Below are 20,921 nucleotides of genomic sequence, written 5' to 3' on the forward strand. Positions count from 1 at the left end.
AATCTGATATGGTTTCAATTTTGGAGATATATTAGTCCTACTTAGCTCATACCTTAGCTTTGTTTTAACTGACTCTCTACCAGGCTTCAGAATAGTCCAGCTATCAATACAGCAAAGACACTACTCTTGTGAACCTCATTACTGGATTTTTTTTTTTCCAAAGCTCTGTTGCTGGTGTTCAGAGAATATATGTTATCAGCTTGTCTGTTTTGCACATTTGCAAAAATTTCTTTGCTTGTGAATAAGGAAAAAAAGCTCAGAAATGTTTTATTCCTGATGGCTGCAAGTACCACAACCTGCTACAGTATAGATTAGAAGGCTGCAGCTGTACTTGAATTCAAGAGGGAAAAGAGTCCTTCAAGCTGTGAAGTTAACTGGGAATCTCTGAGTAAAGCATTTTCCTTTTCTCCTGTGAAGCTGGAGCACACTGCTGGCATCTTGCCACACAGCTTTCCAAACCCAGCCATCTTTGAATAGTAGCTCCAGTGCTGGCAATGTACTGTAATATTTTTTACAATTCAAGTTTAACTACTTTTCCTATTTTTATACCTTGCATTGGTATGTGCAAAAGCTTCTCATTCAAGTGGGAAACTAAAAGATGAATGAGTAAGAATGAAGCAGGAGGTTAACCTGGCAGTTCCCAACCAAAGGGAAAATGTTTAAAAGTTGAGCCTCCTAACCTAATACGAGGATAGACGAGAAATTGCCACAAAGCCCCCACTCATGGGAAACTGTAGGATGGGTAGAAGATTTTTTGAACAGTGACAGAAGACCTAAGTGAACCTGAAAAACAAGTGGATTTGGGCAGAATGGATAAAAAAACAAAGGCCAAGATTGTTGCTAAAGCTTCCCTCACTGAGAACTATTAAAAATATAATTACAATGAATTAGGAGGCAAGGGTAAAGGTTAGGACAGAAGATTTCACTAAGGCTAGAACCTTTTATTTGAAATTCAACCTGTATTTAGAGCATGGATGTGTGTGCATGCACGCACATGTGGGACTGTACTCTCTAATGTTTCCTGGCACTGCTGGAGAAGTAGATTACAACATGTTTTTCTACAGAAATGGCCTCGGTTTGCTGTCAGCAGTTGCACATCCTTACTCTGCAGGTCAAGTGTAGAGAGCTCTTCTGAGTCGGTGTTCATTTGTAAGAGAGCAGCCAGTCCCACAAGCTTGTTTTATTTAACCACTCCGGAGGCCAGGATTCAGCAATTCAGATGTAGCATTAAATGCACGTGGATGATTTTGCAGGGTATAGAAACTGCTTCTTGTTTGCTTGTAGTGCAGTGATGTCCTATGTATTTTGGAAAAAAAGGGAAGGTAGATGGTAACGGAATACAAAATTTGCATTAATCTCATTTATCACAGAGCCTGACCCCAGGATTATGCTGCTCCTTCACGGCATTAATAGCAGGGTTTTGAAGTTCTCAGCTTTGAACCATATATTTGTTTTCAATCTCCTGTACTCTTTCAGTCTTGTTCCTCTTCCCTTTATAGAGTAAATCAAATAGGACATATCTAAACCTTTAAAGGTTTCCAGATGTTTCTTTTATTAGGTTATTGGGAGGCAATAACTTTCAAAGGGCAGAAGAGTTTTGGTTATCTGGGGAATTTAATCAAAACAAATGTGAGTTGAAGTGTGTGTGTGTTGGGGGGAGGGGTGCTGCAAGAGGCCAACATTGGCTCCATGCTGGGAAGCAGGAGGAGAGCAACATGTCAGGGTTAAATCCAGATTTCCCTTGTGTGGGGATCATCTTGGGCTCGGACACGTGCATTACCTACATGAGGCCAGAAAAACATGATAGGGATGCTGTGATATACATCTGACTGAAAGATGCAGCCAAAAGATTTTTTTTGGCAGGCTAAAGAACATGGACATTGAGAGGAAATAAAATAAAAGTTGAAAATGAGAAATAAAGTAAAAGAGGATTTTATTTTTTCCTCGTTACCTCTCTGTAGAGACAGGTTTTCTTCCCAGAGACTGCAAGAAGACTGTAACACTTCTGCTGTACATTATCTCCTTAAAAGTATTTTAAAGGCAGAGCTCAGAGTCTGGCAGAACTTGAGGTTTTTGTATGCTTAAGAAAAGCAGCAAGGACTCAACTTGCAGTGGGGTGGCTCCAGGTTTGCTCCCAGGAGGTACTTCCCAGCTTTTCTGTTGTGTTCTCCTGGCAGGGGTGTTGCTGAGATTACTGAGGTGGTCCCACCTGAGAGGTAATGTTGCAGCATGTCTGGGTCAGCTCCTGCATGATGCATAACGAGGGGCTGCATCTTTTAGTTGTGCTTTCAAGTCTGTTGCCTTTATAAAACTTAGAATTTCTGGAGAAGAGAAGGAAAGTAAAATCAAACGCATTTCTAAGTAAAGCAGAAAGAACTTACTGTGCTAGGGCTTTGTGTGATCTCACTGCTGTGCAAATCAAGTTGCTGTAATGTTTGCAGCTCGTATCTGAAGTTATTGGTTCTCAGCTCATGTGGATTAGAGAAATAGTGTCATAGGTTTCTGTTTGTTTATTTCTTTCCCAAATCTTTACAGTGTTTCACACTGTGGGATAGGAAGAGTTTACTGGTGCGTTAGCTATGGTTGTTATCATGGTTTAAGCCAGCTAACTGTGGAGTTTGGTTAGTGCAGCCATATCACATACCTCATGTGCATCACTGGGATTCCTTCTTGCTTTGTCTTCTTGGTAAATCGTGTCTTACTGCTCTTAAATTCCACTGTTCCATAGAATGTCCTCTTAGACCATTGCTTTCATCAGTCAAAACCAAGTGCATGATGGCTAACTGCCACTTGAACAGGCAAAAAACCCTGTTGCTTAAAGAGGTCTCTTTTTTTCCCTAATATGTCTTTGTAGCTGTTTGCATCTTCTGCATCTTCAGTGAAGGAATCTAAGCAAAGAATGACAACACGAGCACATCATTCCCTGCCATCTCCTTTTCTTTGTCTGTAGCTCAGTGTTTGTCCTGCTCGTAGTCCAATTTCTAGGCTTACAAACAATCAGAATTAAGCAGCATTTCTGTGTGGCAAACCTCTGAGGTCACTAGAAAGACAAGGAAGATAGAAACAGCTGCTTTCAGTAACTCAAAAACTCAATTCTGAATAAATGAGGTGTGGTTTACAAAGACTGAAGTTTTCTGTTTAGAGAAAAGGTTTCAAAATTAAGAGGTTAAGGTTGAAGAAAAGGTTAGCCAAGGCTTACTAGAGCTGAAGTTAAGCACTGCCTGTACCATGTCAGCCAGCTGAGATGGATTGGTTGGGAGTTGGAGTCAAGTGGTACAGGGATCTTCCATAATTTAAACACAGTTTCTCTCTTGTGTTTGTACCCTGAAGTAGTGTCCCTGGAGGGGACACTGCAGGCCTTCTGTCTTCAGCCACTTTAGCATGTCTGAGAGGGGTAACAAGAGCCGTGTTTTAGTCCCTGCCAGCAATTAATTGCTGCTGAGCTGCTCACCTGAACTCCTACCAGCTCCCTGCTGCTTGGAGATGCTGCTGGTCCAACCCGCTGGCTGCCTGCCTGGGAGATCTCCTAATGCTGAGTACTGCTAACAGCAAGTGTGAGGTTTTCCCATTTTCATTAGTCTGATTCTCACCTTCATAGCTGTACTAAAGAAGTACTCGCTGCAAAAATAACAGACGTTTGTGAAGAGTTTGCATTGCATCTTGTAATTTGTTAACCTCCTGAGATATTACAAAGTGTTCTGTGACTATGCAATAGCCATAAAAATCTGTGAAGAAATGTGACTACCCCAGAATCCAGCAACTTATTTTGGGTATAAACATATTTCCATTTGCAAAATGTTTATGCAGCTCTAGACCATTTATTTGCAAGATCCAGGCTGCTTCCATAGCACCTGGAGTACCTTAACATTGGCAGCACCTGACTATAGCTGCTTGCATAATACAAAGATAACATCAAATTAAGACCTAAGTTAAGTAATTGGATTATACCACCCAAAATTTATGAAGGAAACAGATTTCAGTTACACCTGTGTGTTTGTAGATGATGAATTTTCACTTGTTAACCGTAAATGTTCACAGACAAGCTTGTGCACTCAACCAGCGAGAGAACAGAATCAATGTCAGCCCTGAGCAGCAGCTCAGATTTCAGATATTCACAGCTTGTAAAGTCAAACTTGTGAAGTTTAATTGACCAGTAATAATTTGAGGACATAGTGATCTCTCTGTGATTCATATGCAGAGTGCAACGGGGTAATTCACTGGAAATTATTTATTCCACTTTAGAAATTACAGAACACTTGCAATGGGGCTGTGCATTTGCTAAAATCTTAACTTTTAATTTACTCACTAGCAGTACATGATGTTCAACTGGAAAAAGAGCAGCAATTAGGAACCTGCTTTCATGTAATTCCCTCCCACCATTACTCTTCCAAGTAGTTTTTAAAACGTCTGACCTGGATATCAATAAGCTCATACCTCTTGCTACAGCCACGTGTTGGTTTTTCTGTAAAAGAGAAGATTAACAAGGGATCCGTGATCTCTTTTGCCTCTGTGACTTTCAAGTACAGAGCAGAATTAACCTGTGATTCTTGCCTCTCTTTTTCTGCTTAGACCAGTGAACTAAATGCCAATTTTTCTTGCTCAACTGCCAGTGAATATTTGCTGTAGTTTTTCCTTTAGAGCCTTGTCCCTTTGGCATAGCTGGGAGTTTGGCTCATCCAATTTTAGTGTCATTTTCTGTAACCTATTGCAAAGCTTTGCTCTTCTCTGTGGTTGTTTACTGGTATGAGTCTCTGGAAATGACAGGCAGGAATCAGGATCTGGGGGGGAAAGGGGCAGGGAAGAACTTCTGGGCAAATGAGACAATCTACAATCCCCCAAACATTGTGAGGATTGCATTCAAGAATGCAGAAAAATAGCTAAATGAGTGTCAAAAGGAAGAAAAGCAAAAGTGAAGTGAATGGAATTTAGAAGATAAGTGACATTTCAGTTCTGCTTATAAACTTAAACCTTGATTTCATTCTAAAATCTGCATATCGTTTATGAAAATTACCGCTGGAGGAAATAAAGTCTTTTGGAGGAGTCAGTCGTGACGTACAGATCCCACAAGAAATACTTCATTGTCATGCATGTAATCTAGCCTCTCGGTGCCCAGATTTACCACTTTCCTAAACCCCTTGAATTAATGGCACATCAGTCAGCGTCCCTTCACCAGCCAACAGGCCAGGTACCTCTGGCCTAAGCCAGCTGGGTTGGAGAAGCTGTCCAGTGATAGAGCTGTCATGTTTACAAATTTGGCACTCTAAATTAGATAATGTCATTAATCTTAAGCTGCAGATATCAGGCACCTGGTGAGAATGATATCCCAAAAGGTAACTGTGAACTAGCTAGTGAGACCAAAGTATAAAAAAAACATGAAACAGAACCAATTCTGACAGGTCTTCACTTCATGCCTGGGTATAGGTGTAGATGCTACGCAGGTATCTATTGACTACAGAACAGCTGCTGAGTCCAGTGACACTGCTTGAAAAACTGTCACATCCAGCCTGCAAGGCTTAGATCTTACAGGAGGACATCGGTGGCAGTGATCTTTCCTTTCAAAAGAATGGAAAGTAAGCACATAGACAGGCCTGCAGAAACAAACTGCTTACTGCTGAGTTTTGATCTTTAGGGTTTAAGTAGTTTGGTAGGCTAAGTGGGCTTTAGGCCATTAAAAATGTGAACTCAAATGTCCCTAATTAGGAGAGTTATGATGCGCAGGTTCCCCAGCCAAGGACCTGGCATTTCTGCTGCAGCATTCAACTCTAATGTCTGCCTGATAAAGGTTAAGAACCTCTTGACACTTGAAATCTGTATCGTTTCTGTATCATTTCATAGAAGGTGCCACTAGTCCCTGGGCTGGGAGCTGAGCACAGCTGTCTGCTCTTGGCTGGTTTGCCCCTCGAGCTGGCCCGCTGCTGGTGCCCCCTCACCTCCCCGCCCAAGCAGCCCACTCTCAGCATCATCTTCAGCATCACCTCGCTGTTATGTCAGTGAGGTGATGCTGAAGAACTTTTTATGTCAGCCCTTCTACAGGAGAAAAGTGACAGCTGCAGATCATAAGGAAACTTTAGTGCTTTGCCCTCTATCAAAGCCTCTTTGTCACTTAACTGCACGCGGTCTCTTTCAGTATTTAAACAATGCAGTTTGGGGGCTTTTCTGCTTTAATACAACCTGTTTGAAATGTTAGCAGTTTTTGTTCTGCGTTGAAATTATTTTCCTGTTTTTACGGGTGTAAACCATCCTGAGAGGCTTACATCTCCATTTTCAGGTCTGCCTCACATCCTAATGGGAAGACATCCTTGGGCCAGAGCCTGACCTGATTTATGCTAGCTTAAAATCTTACACAGCACCGTCCTCTCAATGTGTCTGGGCAGATAGCTTGACACCAGCCTGCATAGCAGTGGCTAAACAAAAGCTAGTGATCTGTGGAGAACTCGTCTGAGGGAAATAACATGTCTTTTTTGAATATTTTAAAGGCAGAGTCTCCTGGTTTGCAGTTCTGCACAGGTTTATGCTGTACACTGAAGTCCTTCATCAGCCTCCAGCTATTTCCTTCACAAGAAAATTGACTGCTGGGAGCATTTTTTTTTTGCCTGTTGCTCCAGGTGAGATGATTGTTGACTTCTGTGGCTGCCTGGCTGAAAAACCATCAGAAAGCAAATCTTTATGGGCATCAAGATTACTAGCAATGTGAAGAGAGGCAAAATGAGTTAGATTTTATCCTTTTTGTACATCTCACCTGGGAATATTTTTTCCCATCTGTAGTGGGTTTACATGGCAACGTTTTGGTAGCTGGGGGGCCATAGGGGTGGCTTCTGCAAGAAGAATCTAGAAGCTGCCCCATGTTAGATAAGGGCTCTGCTGCTGGCCAGAGCCGGGTCAAAAAGTAATGTTGTTTGCACCTCTGTGAGAGCATATTTAAGACAGGGAAAAAAAATGTTGGAGACAGCAGCTGGGAGAGAGAGAGGAGTGAGAAACAGCCTTGCAGACACCAAGGCCAGTGAAGAAGGAGGGTGCTTCAGGTGCTGGAGCAGAAGTCCCCTGCGGCCTGTGGTGAGGCCCATCGTGAAGCAGGATGTCCCCCTGCAGCCCATGGAGTACCACGGTGGAGCAGGGTTCCACGCTGCAGCCTGTGGAGGAGACCACGGTGGAGCAGGTGGCCCTGCACCGATGGAGGCTGTGGCCTGTGGAGGATCCCCGCAGGAGCAGGCCCTGGGCCGGAGCTGCAGCCCGTGGAGAGGAGCCCACGCAGGAGCAGGGGGCCTGGCAGGAGCTGCTGCCCATGGGGGACCCAGGTTGGAGCAGTTTGCTCCTGAGGGATGGACCCCATGGTACAGAGCCATATCTGGAGCAGTTCTTGAAGAGCTGCTGCCTGTAGGAAGCCCACGCAGGATCAGTTGGGGAAGGACGGCATCCCGTGGGAGGGACCCCATGGGGAGCAGGGGAAGAGAGGAACAGAAGCAGCAGAGACAAAGTGCTATAGACTGACTATAACCCCCATTCCTCTGTTCCTCTGCGCCTCTCAGGGGGAGGAGATGGAAGAGGGTGGATGGGGGGAAGGCGTTTTTGGTTTCTTTCCTTTGTTTCTCACTTCTCTAGCTTGTTAGTAATAGACAATAAATCTTACTATCTCCCTACTCTGAGTCTGTTTTGCCCATCCCAATAATTGTAGAGCCGTCTCCCCATCCTTATCTCAACCCTTGAGCTCTTTGTGTCATATTTTCTCCCCCTTTCCCTTTGAGGAGGGGGAGTGAGAGAGCAGCCATGGCAGGACTAGGCTGCCCACCAGAGTAAAGCCACCACACCATCCGTTCTTGTTTTTTTCTTCTGGAGTGGACATGGTTGTCTTCCTTGACATCAGCCTTGCTCCCCATCCTGCAGCTGGTCAGGGAAGAAGAGCTGCTGCAGACAGCTCTCTGTTCAGCCCAGTCTAGACTTCAGGGGCCACAACCAAACTAATTACACGGATACCTTTGTCTTTGCCCTCGCTGTCGAGAAAGGCTGAGTGATGTACGCTCAGTGGTGGCAACAGCATTCATACATGTGTTTCATTGTACTCCAGTACCTTAGTTTCCATGGCTACCACAGAAATTGCAGGTTTGCTATACAAATTGGTAGGAGAGATTCAGAACACCAGCCCATATGCTGCAGCCTCCTGAACCTCATTCTCCTCTCCTGGGCTCAGACGTGCTTTCCTCTGTCAGGGGCTGCAGCATTGGTCTCCACCACGTGCAGCAAGTCTTTGCCACTGCTGGGCCACTTCTCGGGAGATCAGTGCTCAGACCAGCTCGCTCCCTTGTGCTACTCTCAGTTGTCAGGGAAGATGATCTGTATCTTGATGTACAGCCGAAGTGCCTGGGGGGATGTTTTGTCCCTTGTGGTTTGTTATTCTGCCACTCCCTGGGTGTCAAGCAAGTGAGTGAAAGCAAATTTTAGCATGTGATCATGGAGCTTTATGCAGAAAGACTGCAGGTAGGACACAAAGCCAGCCTGAATGGGTAAAACAAAGCCCATCCAGGCTAGTACCTGGTAGGATTGGAGACTGACATAAGGGTCCACTGGGAAGATTACAGCAATGCAGAAGCATCAGAAATACTCCTGTTGTGTCCAAGTACCCACAGCTCTGCTTTCCTGAGCCAAAGATGGTATCTGTGTGTTTATTTGCTTAGTAATTTTTTTCTATTAATTTTCCTAGTTGTTTTTGAATTCATATCAAATTTAACCTCTGCAACAGCCCAGAAATAGGCTCCACAGCTTAACTATGCACCGGTTGAAGAAAACCTTCCTCTTGTTTGAGTTGAAGCTGCTGATTTTATCTGATGCCCCGATGACTGGTATTAGCAGCAATTATTGTCCACTTACCTTCTCCCTGACACATACAGTTGTGTAGCCCTCTGCTAAATCACCCCCCTCAGTCACCTCTTTTTCAGCATTAGCAATCCTAGTCGATGTAGTCAGTCAGTCATCAACCAGAAGCCATTTCATAACTTTGATTATCGCCCATCTTCATGTCCTTTGCAGCTCAAGTAAATGCTTTCTGAAAGGGATGGGGACCAGAATGGCTCATGGTTGATACAGGCACTTTGTGGATGTCCCATTGCTTTCCTATTAAATCCCAATGTCTGGATAGTTCCTGAGCACTGAGCTGGTACTAACTGTGAGAATATCAACATTTCTTCAGTGGTAGTTAGAAAGGCAAAGCCCATCACTCAGTGCTGACACAGCTGTCTGTTCTGGGGAGCCTGCCAAACTCCTTCCTTGGCTGCAGCCTGTCCACTGGCATCTCTTGTTCAATGGGGTGAGGAAGACAGCTGCTTTTGGAGCTGAGGTGACCTCTTCAGCCATGAGATGAGGCCATCCTTTGGACCTCCATCCTTCGTCCTCAGAAGACATTTTAATAAATTGTTTGAGGTGCCTTCCCTGAAGTGACTTGTATCAATGTGATCTTTCTTGTCCTTCCCCGACTCTCTGAGGAGGCAGGGGGAGATTCTGTGTTCCTCTTGTGTATCAGTGATGATTTAACCGCCCATCCAGATATATTTAAGTGGCAGTTCTGCACTGTGGACTACTTTGGTGGTCCTCCTGCTCTGCCATCACACAATACTTCGCCTGGCCCATTCATCTGCACATCATCTGCTTTTCTGGAGATGGGAGCCTTACTCCCACCTTCCCACTCAAAAGCTGCAGCCAGGGATCAGGATGTTTGCAGAAAGTGGCATTCTGCACCTGAGTAGTGGCAATACAAGATGTTCATTTGGCAGACCAAGGAGAGAGCTCACAGGAGGCTCTGAGAGTGAAATATCACAAAACCTTTGTAGATGCTGTGCCTACGGAAGTGGTGAGGTAGGATGCAGCTAGGAGAGCACAGAACACGAATCTGAAAGTGATGGGAGATCCTCAGACCAGAAACCCTGTCCCTGATTTAGCCCAGCTTAAATTTTAGGCAATCTGTTGACCATCATTTATCTGAAGCAGAAGATTTACTGAAGCAGGCAGTTCTGTTGTTCTTTTAAAATTGTCCTGGTGTAGCTAGTTATAAAAAATTGCATGGGACAGTGATTCCAAAAGTGATCTGCTCCTGTTACAGCCTATGGTACTGACAGAACGTGGTCAGAAAACACAGACACCATACCCTGAAATCACCACACTGCTTACAGTGCGTGCATTATGCCTGGTACATTCAGCCAACCAACAAGTGTGTTTATTTGGTGATAATCAAATCAACAGAGTGTGTTACTACATGTGTGTGTGTGTTACTGCAGTTATTAAATAGCCTTTCTAAGGTTCATAAAAAAGCCAGTTTTGAGTAGCATTTTGCACCATACCACCATGAAAAAGAGTCTGTGAGGATTTTTAAAAGGTCTGTTAGCAGTGCACCACTTTAGCTAAGCATTGTAATTTTGTAAATGAACTCAAAAAATAATGAATAAAACATGAAATAGATGAAGCAAGATGAATAGAGTGCTAGAAGAAGATCCAAAATCTGTTTTGGCTAATGCTTGTAACATTAATTCTGCAGAACTGCCTTCTTCACACACTACTAGCTGAAACTGCCACATCCATTCAAATACCTACACTGCTGTAGAAAAGTTTCTTCTACATTTTCATCTTTTACCAACTTGAAATTGGAGGGGAGTGACCATGAAGGATGCCTTATAGGATTCTAGCATCCAAACAAATTTAACTCTGCCCTGTGAAGTCACACAGCATGTGTTTTAGGTAGTTGAAAATTTTGTTGCCAGATCAAAATAAATCCATGCTAGAGATGTGGGAGTTTTAACATTTTCTTATTCTTATGGTGGATCTACATGTAAGTATCTTTGCAACAATCAATGCTTTTATTTCATGTTATATTTTTATTTTATTTTAAGTGATATGTTAATTCCAACTTGCATCGCTTACATTTGCACTGTAAATAACATAATTTCAGTTTCAGTTGTCTAGAACATTTTCTCATAGCCTTTATGATACTGTGCTTTGTGTTTTTGCTTAATTTTGTGTATTCTGACTAAATGTGTTGAAACAGAACAATAATGTGGAATATTTCTAATGGTTTTATAATAACAATATTGACATAAATTTTGAGAAGCAAGCATATCAGCTTTCTGTTTCCCAAGATTAAGAGCATCACCAGATTTATGTGCTAGCATTACTGCTCCCTGCCCTAATAATGTGTTTTGTGAGTTTGCCCTCCAAGTTTAATGGAGGACAGTGCTAGCAATCTGGAAAAACTGGCAACGTTACTCATTATAAAATGCCTATTTACATATATTAAATATGCCTTGCTAAAGTCTAACGACTAGATGTCCCCGAACAGCCCAGCAGCACTGAACCTCTCAGGTGCCCACACAGCACTCTGCCCATCTCTGCTGGTTGGTCAGGTTAATTTATGCAGCTGAGTCAGCTGATAATCACTGCAAACAAAATAGATCCAGATGCTTACGGTAGTGCACTGAGTTCTTTGGACAGGGACATTTACCATCACTATAGAAAATAATGAAGCATCGAGTCAGGCAAAAGGCCCATCTACTACAATATCTGTCTCCACCAGTGGCCTGTAGCAAATGTCAGGGAAACAGCATAAAGACAGGACATGCGTACAGTGGTGCTACTTAAAATACTCTTGCAGTCTTCATTGATCTGCAGCATAAATGTTTCCTAAGCCAGTGATGGTGCCTGTTTTGCACAGCCTTGACTGAGTTTTCTTCCTTTTATCACCCCAATAAGTTTAGAATCCCCATGAATGCTTGCATTTAAAGCCTTCTGTGGCAAGGAGGTCCCTTGATGAGGGAAGGATCATCATCCATTTCACACTGCTTGTCTGCCTGAAGTAGTAGTTCTAGGGGAGGGATTACAAGGTGGAATGTGTAGAGCAACTCTTGTCGAACCTCTGCCTCAGAGCTTCTCTTTGGGCTGCTCTCAGAGGCACGCAAAGGAGATTTCCACAAGGCAAGCTTTGAATGCAGTCATAACTCATGTTCAGTGGGCAAAATGCAGCTGGAAAGCAAAAAATGAAGGTTTTGGATGAGCTTTAGTCTCCTCAACTGTATTTTATCTCCTCTGTGTATTTGCAGCTTAGCTTGCTTAAAAAATAAGTGCTCTTGTGGTGGTGGTGTTTGAAACAACTCATCCTCCATCATTTGAAAAATGACGTGAATGTTGGAGTAGGGCTGGACAGAGAACAACACATAAGAAAATTCAGAGCATCTTTGAAATCCAGGTTTTCTTCAACATGTTATGCTGTGGGGACTGAACTGCTGCTGTATGTTAAATCATTTTTGGATGCTGGTAGTTTCTCCAGCAGTTGCCACTCTCCTCTGGCAACTCTTGCCTGCCTTACTCTTGCATGTTGATCCCTGTTATAATTTATCATTGTTACATCTGCCCCATTCTGTACTCTGATTAATTTAGAATCCCATTAGCCACAGTTGGCTGTCAGACAAAGGAAATGCCTGATCTTATTTTCAATATAAGACATGCCCTCTGCTCTGCTGCACGCCAGAACATTTCCAAGGAGTGATAAGGCTGCAGCTTTGATAGGATTCCTATGTTTCTCCGAGGATTTCTTGAAAATGTGGCAGCTTGGTAGTTGAATATTAGATTTTTAAATTGCACAGTGCAGTGTTGATGTATGGTCTGCAACATACAAAGAAATTCCTGAAGAGCTGTCCGCAACCCTTCCTCCCCAGCAGGCACCGTTCATCATCCAGTGATGCTGCAGCAGCAGGAGGACCTGGCAAAAGCCACTGCTTTGATCCGTGAACACAGCCATGCCAATGGCAACTGCGTCCTGTTTCAGGGTAAACACAAAGTTTGGCAGTCCTTTGAGAAATACTGACACAGCCTGAATTGAATGTGCTCCGTGTCTTTTTCTCTTTTTGTTGAAAGAGCAGTATGTCTGTAGAGCATTTTCTCAAGGACTACACGCTGTATGCTCCCTTCAGCACTTCTCATAAAGCCCAGGAGCCTTGCACAGCATTCCAGAGATTGCGTATACATGTCGCCTTCACCTAGATATCCAGTCATGTTCCTGTAGGGATTACAAGTCCTTACTCATCAGATGGTATTTTAAATGCAACATGATTTGCTTTTTCTTGTTGAAGATGCTTGGCAAATCTTCAGAATCTCTGCTTACTTGTTATTGTGTTAATATTTGCTGTTTTCCTTCAAAAGACAGTGTGTCTTCTGCAATCTTCCCGTGAAATCAGGCTGCTTAACAGCTTAAAGTCTTTAAAACTGTGGATCTAATTTTGGTCTCTTGGACCATTTGATGCTTTCTACTAAGCAGTAATAAAACAAAACCAGAAGACAAGTTTTTTTAATTTTATTTTTTTTAATGTTTGCTCCTTAACTGTGCATCCCTCAGGCTGGGTTCAGCTAATCTCTGGGTTTCAGCATCAAATGTTATGGTATTTATCTGTAAAACTCATTTTGTACTACACAACACTCTCACTTGAAAAAAATCCCCAAACCAAAAACTTTTCATACTAGACACTCATTTTCCTCTACCAAAGAAAAAAGTGGTTTCAGACCACTAAGCAGCTGCAAAGTTTTCTATAGACCTTATTTCTCTGGTATTAGCTGAATTGTGCATTGTACTTTACAGAAACAGAAAGAAAGCTTGCTTCTAAAGCAGGTGTCTGCAGAGCCTGTAAATGTCAGTCAGTCCTCTCCAGATCAAAAATTAATTGTGCACCCACCATGAGGAAGCTAGCAGGTTGAAGCACTTGTAATATTGTGCTCTGTCAGGTTATTGCGTTTTCACCTCAGGAAATTCAGCTTCAAATGCCACGTAAACCACCTTTGCTGGTCACTCCGGAGCATGTAGGCAATATACACAAAATGTTAGTAAAAATACATCAAGCACCCCCCACTGGCAGCTGTTTAATTACCAATCGTTTGCTGCTAGCATAGAGGAACAGCATGTGGTCCTCTTGGTGCTTCATTAGTGCCGTCCAATTTTGGCTATGTCAAGGTTTATTTTGTGGTCAGCCCTTTGAAAACAGATACATCAAATGTAATAAAAATATGACCTGTAGTGGTAGAGCTGTCAGGGTAGCAAATAATGCGTTACTGAAGTGAGACCTTTCAGCCTAGTTTTCACATGCTTATTGTTTCTTTTTGTTGTTGTTTTGAACTGTTTTGAGGAAAAGGGTTTTTTTTTTTGAGAATTTTTACCTTGTATTGTTCTTCAAGAGAGCATTATGCGCAGCGCTTTGAGTCGCTCTGTTACGACAGGCCTGCAGGGGATTCAAGGTGTGCGCAAAGGTTTAATCCCTCTTCTTTCATCCACAACACAGCTCCCCAGCTTATTTGGCCCCTCAGTCAACCAAAAGGGTAGTGAGCACCAAAGCGCACTGCAGAAATGCAATGTCTGCAGCTGCTTGAAGAGGGGAAAGCATCAGCTCTGCTGCTGCCTTCTCCTCCTTTAATTTAGGGCTCCACTCCAGGCAGTTGTGTTTAAATGACCAGATCCCATTCTATGTTCAGAGAGAATGCAATTAAACCGAGGGACTCCTTAAATAAAAATCTCACTGAAGTCTCTAATACATTCTTGGGCCTCTTCTGCCATCACATTTTTTGGTTTTCCTTGCTCAGCATGATAATCGCAACAGCTCCTGGATTTATAGACTGGAAGGGGATTAGCACATGCACAACACTATCTTTCAGAAGGTGCAATTTATGTTTATCTTCCTCCTGCTGCTAGTCCCATCTATTGATTTCCCGCTGCTGACTTTTTACCTAAGTCTCGCTGCAGAGGGAAACTTCAGTCAAATAAAAGGTCCACACCTGCTCCTCCCGAAGGGCTCAAGGCTCTTTAAATCTGTTTCAGAGAGAGGGCTGGGGCTCTGTGATGGAGCCAAGACCATTCTGCAGACTCCCACATGGTCAGCCTTGTTTTTCCTGTCATGGGCACTTAACGAGGCCGGCAGTCGAGCAAGTTAGGCGCTTTGTTTTTGGGGTTGGATCTCTTCTGAGCTGCCTCTACGTTCTGCTGGGGAGGCACTGGGTGCATGGTAAGGTATTCAATTTCCAGGACAGGGCCGTGTGTCACTGCCACGCTTGGTAAGCACTGTGATCTCCAGCTCCAGATTTTTTTCTGCTTTTTCTATTTTTTCTTGAATAGCCAACCCTCCATTTTTGTTGCATCATGCTGTTTGCTAGGTAGATGCTATGTGCTGTCAGCCAGACCAGGTCACCAACAGCTTCAGTCAGCTTTATTCATTTATCTTGTCATCTTTCCAGCCAAGCCCCATGAATAATTGTCATGATGCCATAACAATATTGGTTCTATGGCTTGGTTTTACTCAAAATTGCTTTAAATAAATGTGATTCTCTGGCTTTCTTATTCCCTCAGCTAGTTTAGATTCTGGATATGCCAAATGCTACATACTCACTTTTTAAAATCCTGCTTGGTGAGTTTTCTGGACCCAGTGCAGGCATACATGTTTAGCAGTAATTAAGTATGGATCATGAAATAAAGCTATTTGTATAATCCAGAGAAAAAATACTCAGATGGGGTTTTTTACCCTGCTTTTTCATGAAGAATGTGGACTCTGTGAAATAAAGCATTTGTGGGAAGATACAAGTTTTGAAGAATAATTTATTAGATCCCATTCTTACTAAACCTGGAAAGTCGGATCAATCTCCTGAGTATCTGGCTGCTGGTATTTAAGGTGAAAGTCTCAGGTTCAATTTCCTCTTTCTGCAAAGCAGACCAGGAACTTGAATCCAGATTCTTTGCACATGCAACTTGTGTTCTAATAATGGTGTAGCTGTTGGAGAGACACCAGCCTTTTATAGCCTTATTTTGCATAGTCTATTTTGGAAAAACTTGCGATTTTTATTTTTTATTTTTTCCTAAAGGAGACTGGGGGCAAAGTATTCCCAAAACTCAGAAATTTGTGCAGAGGAAAGCATTTTACTGCCGTGCTATAGTACAGACTTTACAGTGGATAGCACAGATACAGCAATGGTGTTTGCAACTCTAAAATACAAATCTGTAGCTTTCCTTATCATTTCATACTTTCACTGCACAAAACTCATATTTTCTACAGCTTTTAAAGAAAAGCTTTGCTTGTCACTGCAGCAGGAACAGCCAAATCTTGTACTATGGTTTAAAAATATCCGTACCAAGCTCTAACAACCAAGTTGAAAGGTTAATTGTCCCTTCTATGCTCAAATGTAGGATTATTGATTAGGAATACTTCTTTAAAAACAAGTTTTTTTCCATACTCCTAAGCTTTACTGCCCATATATTGCCAAAGGCAATGCTGCAGCCCAGCTAGTTGGGTCTGCTTTCAAGAAGCAGTAGCTCTGAACTCCGCTCATCAGTACAAATTCATTAACTGAGGTGATCTTGGTTTGTAGTGAATAACACATGTATATCCAGCATTATGTTCCAATCTTACTTTGGCAATATGCTGATTTTAATGGCTTGAAATCTTGTTTTAATCTTGTTACAACTGAGATATAAGAAATGCAATCTATAATACTTTTCTTTTGCTGTGTCTACTAAATTGCTAACTCTGTACTTTAAAAATATTCCTATACATGAGGTTATTACTGTCATCTATATACAATATGAACAGGATACATATACCTTAAAGATGTAATTAGTCACCTACTCTTTTTTTTCCCATCTTTTATAATGAAAGCAAATTCTCTTTTTCTTTTCTGCCTCTTCTCCCAAATTCAACTTGGCAGACAAAGAATCACCACAGGAAATAATGCCAAGCACTTTCTCTGGGGATTCCTTTGCCTTGGCTGCTGACTTGTAAATTTTTTCCTAGTTTAAGGTTCAATTGAAAAATGCCACTCATTTGTAGTCTGCTAAGTTTAAGAAGCAGAAAAATGCAAGGTGAGGAGGAAAAGCACTATCCAAATCAAGTCATTAAATTCCACCTATTCAAGAAGTCATGGGATCTTTTCTGAGATATTTGCTCTGTTATATTCCTCATGGAGGAGACAAACGCCTCAGTTAAGCCAGCTGTCAGGTTTAGTGGGGCTGAGCAGTATATTACCCTCCCTGCCCAGCGGCACACTAGTAACTTCAGAGCTCTGCCGCAGATAATGTATAAATGGTGCCTTGTTAAAGTGTTAGCCTCACATCTAGAGATATCAGCATCTCTCAGTGCCTGGCGTATTTCCTAAAAGTTTACAGCAGCCAATTCAACTGCTTGCATAAAAATTAACGCAAGGACATTAGCGTGGTTGCTAATATAGTGAGTTTGAAACTGTCTGTGAAGCAGTCAGACATAGTTGCATTCTATGTCCTAGTTACCTTCTTCTTCCTTCCCTCCAAATACTCTAGCTATAGAGATGAAAGTCTTCATTTGTGCTTTTGAATCAGGGAGTTCATGAAGGTAGACACAATGACGTATTTCTGACTCTGAAGGGAACAAACAGGTGTGCTTTCCAGATCTAAGTCCATCTGTTTGGGAACTGTGACAGAGCCACCAAGGATGGGCAGCATCGTGCTCACCACAGCCTTGTTTCCCAAGCAATCCAGCATCCCTCGAAGGACTTCTCCTAAGCAAGCACAGGCTGGTGAACCTTGTAGTGTGATTCAAAATTGCCACCATCTAGGACAGTCATGAATATTAAAGTACACTCTAAAATGATTATATGGAGGTTGCCCCGCCTTGCTGAGTAAATGAGGTTTTCCTCTGTATTCAATCTTTTGGGTGACATAGATTTGTAGTGGTGTTTTGGTTTTGTTAGTACTGAAGAGTCAACACAGGTCAGTGAGCAAACTGAATTGTCATCTGTCTGCGTGAAACAGAATTGCTGGTTACGTCTTAATCAGCAGCGAGCCTGGGGAGCCAGAAAAACCCTTCTCAGCCCAGTCTGTCTTAGTGGCATGAGCCAAGGAACTTTCTGGGTGCTGGCACACAGGATGCTCACAGCAAACAGCCCTTGGGGAAGAGCCAGTGCTCCTTGGTTTGCCCAACATGTGCAGAACCACTTTGCGCAGTGAAAGGCAACAAATTTTTTTTTTCATTTTTATGTTCTCTAGCAGACATCAAAATTGGTTTCCTGAGATTAGCGCAGTATATAATTTTAACTCGTTTTGTATAGCTCTACTCTTTTTTTGCACAGGAAGTTTTTTTTTTTCTCATCTCTAGCATGATATGCTTTGGCAAAAGCAATTTTATTCTTTTATCAGCAGCAGCTTGGGATGGGCATAATATTTACAAATGATGCCATGAACAAGTTATGCAAATCATCCAAATGAGAACCAGTAAGCTTTTATATCCTGCCAAACAATTGTGTATTGTAGAAATGCCATGTTTTACAGTCAATTTGAGAAATGTTTTAGAGACTTTAAAACATTAGTGCCCTATTTTTCATATTGCTCAACATATCCAACAGGATTCATTAGCACCACCAGTCCAACAATACAACCTTTGGAATAAGAGGAAAAAAAATAACCATAATAGATTTTAGAAACCTAAGTGACTTTGAAAAGCTTCTTGGAACTTCATAATACTGTCAATTTTTTAAAGATCTTGTCTAAAATTGAAAACCTGTATGAATGTAAAGAGGCAATCTGTGCCTTTCTACTAGTATAAAAATACACTTTCCTAGTGCATGTAAATGAGCCATTATAAAATAAATCAGCAAAAAGTAATGGATTCTCTTAACATATTAAGCTCTCCAAAGGGCTCATCTACACTGCAGAATTTACTGGTGACAGAGATGAGAGCTGAGCTAAGGATCAGTGACATTAACAGTGATTTTTAACATCATCCCAAATTCCTTTTGATGATGTCCTGAAGGGTATCAGTTTTAGGAGGTTCTGGTTACCCAAAATAGTGTTCACAGGAGGCAAATAACCAAGCAAGATTTGCAATTCCCCCCTTTCCCAATTCACTGTTGGGCTATGGATGAAACACAGATTGTCAACTTCTGTTCTACCACTAGCTCTTTTTCGAGCAATTTACCTAAATTTGAAGATACCATTTTCTTATTTGTAAGTTTTTATTTTTCTAGTTCTCAATTAAATTATTGAATTTAAAAACAGGACAAGTTTCCCCTTGAGAAGAAATTTGCTGATCATGACAGTAATCCACAAAACTATCCTCTCTGAGATGAAGGTGGCAACAGAGACATCTTGGAGGGTTGGGGGAAATGGGAGCAAATATTTAATTTGTAGTTAATGAAAGATTTGTGGGAACTCAAAAATAATAACTTTTTATGCATTTGAGTATTTTTTTTTTTTCAATCAAAAATCTGTACATGCCACAGTATATACCAAATCTTTACATCAGCTTTCCACTTTCTCTGCAAACAGATAATAGAAAGGGCTGTATTTTTAAAGGCATTCAAAGTCTTCATCTTCCCATCAGTTTTGGTTAAAAAGTTATAGGGTATCCATACTTCTTTCGTGGTGTTTTTACTCAAGTTTTTGTACTGAGCCCCATTGCCTTCATTTGAGTAAGGCAGAGTGTGTGTGTCCTTTTCTTAGCAGTGAACTATTTATTGCTGGACAAGGGCAGAGTTGGTGATTTGTCTACCCTTGCCTTTCCAACATGTCTGTTTTGTGCGGGCATGCATTAATTTTGTTTTGTTTAAAACCGTGACTGAAGTGCCCGTGCTCACTTTCTGAGCTGGATGAAGCCCAGCTGGGCTGGGACAAGGGGGAACATATGTGAGGGAAAAATAAATATATAGGGTTAAGTATGAGGCACAGACGAGGGGGTACGGGGTGCCTGTACATGCAGTAAAGCAAGTATCAGGAAAAATGTGTGTGAGGTGACAGGAGCTGTGAGGCGGCCATGTTGGGGCAGCCATGTTGAGTGCTGTGGTAGCGCCCCACACCTTCTGGAACATTCTTTTGAGCCCAGCCCAGAGCTGGGTGGCTCAGACTGGGTCCTCCGTCGAGGCTGCTTACCTGGCTCTGGCTGCTGTCCCCAGCTCGACAGAGACACGGGGTGGTGGTGAGTCCCTTGAGAGGCAGCTGGGCACCTGGGGCAGACGTCTGCTGGGAGAAACCCCAGCTGAGGCCCTGCGGCTGGGGTAAACTTCACGTTTCAGTCAAAACATTTCCCTTCAGCTTGGAGCACCAACGGGTTTAGTGAGGCGTGGAAAGGTGAGACCATATTGTCTTTTGGATTTTATTACTGTAATAGAGAGATGAAATTACCAGTTTTCTCCTCCCTTAAGGGGTGTACAATCCTGAATACTGCTGGCTGCAGACTGAGGGTCGCACACTACCTGTGCAGTGAACAATTACAGATAATTTCTGTGACGTTGTGCCTTAGGAATGATTTATTTCTACACAAATTGAGTTTGGTACCATGTGATACTACATGAAGCTATTAAAAATGGTACCTCTCTGTAGTCTGAGGGACTGCAGGGCCTCTCCTGCAGCATCTCCTGCCCTGAGAAACGTTCTCCTCAGATGACTGCACAGGGGTCTCATTCCCAGTCCAACCTGACATCTACCACTACACCTCCTGTGTAAGCTAATACCGACATCATATTTGCAATAATTCTTCAGACCTTATGGTTGAGATGGCGTTAAAATGATGCCACTGTTACAAATCACCCTATATGTTTTTAGCATTGAGAAAGTAACTATTATACCTAATTCTGCTGGCAACTTTGTTATATTATGAACTATATTCCCAGTTCTGTGGCATATACCGATATATGTTGTGCATGTTCCAGAGACAGAAAAGGATGATGAATGGGTAATATGTGGCCAGCTTTCTGCTTCTGTTGATAAGTGACTGATAAAGCTGACAAGTAGCTAGATTAAGTAAACAGAGCCTATATAACTCATTCAAAGTGAGTAACTGTTTACAAATTATCAATTGCTATCTGCAAAATTTTCAATTAGGAATGATGGATCCCATTCCTGTGTAGAAATAATAGGCCAGGGATTATGTATATCAGGTATGTGAACAGTAAAA

General features: G+C 42.2%; 1 protein-coding gene across 3 annotated transcripts in view; it reads left to right on the forward strand.

Moving 5' to 3' along the window:
* Positions 1-19,804: 19,804 nt before the first annotated feature.
* The window catches only part of SFMBT1 (Scm like with four mbt domains 1), an 89,656-nt gene continuing 88,539 nt past the window's right edge, over positions 19,805-20,921 (forward strand). The window contains exons 1-2 of one of the 3 annotated variants that reach the window (XM_072044507.1): positions 19,832-19,943; positions 20,060-20,095. The gene's annotated coding sequence lies outside the window, so the exon portion shown is untranslated. Of the gene's footprint in view, positions 20,096-20,921 lie in introns of all 3 variants that reach the window. The other 2 variants (XM_072044509.1, XM_072044506.1) reach the window with 2 other exon arrangements.

Source organism: Anas platyrhynchos, chromosome 13, assembly GCF_047663525.1.
Source record: "Anas platyrhynchos isolate ZD024472 breed Pekin duck chromosome 13, IASCAAS_PekinDuck_T2T, whole genome shotgun sequence".
In the NCBI taxonomy this organism is placed as follows: Eukaryota; Metazoa; Chordata; class Aves; order Anseriformes; family Anatidae; genus Anas; species Anas platyrhynchos.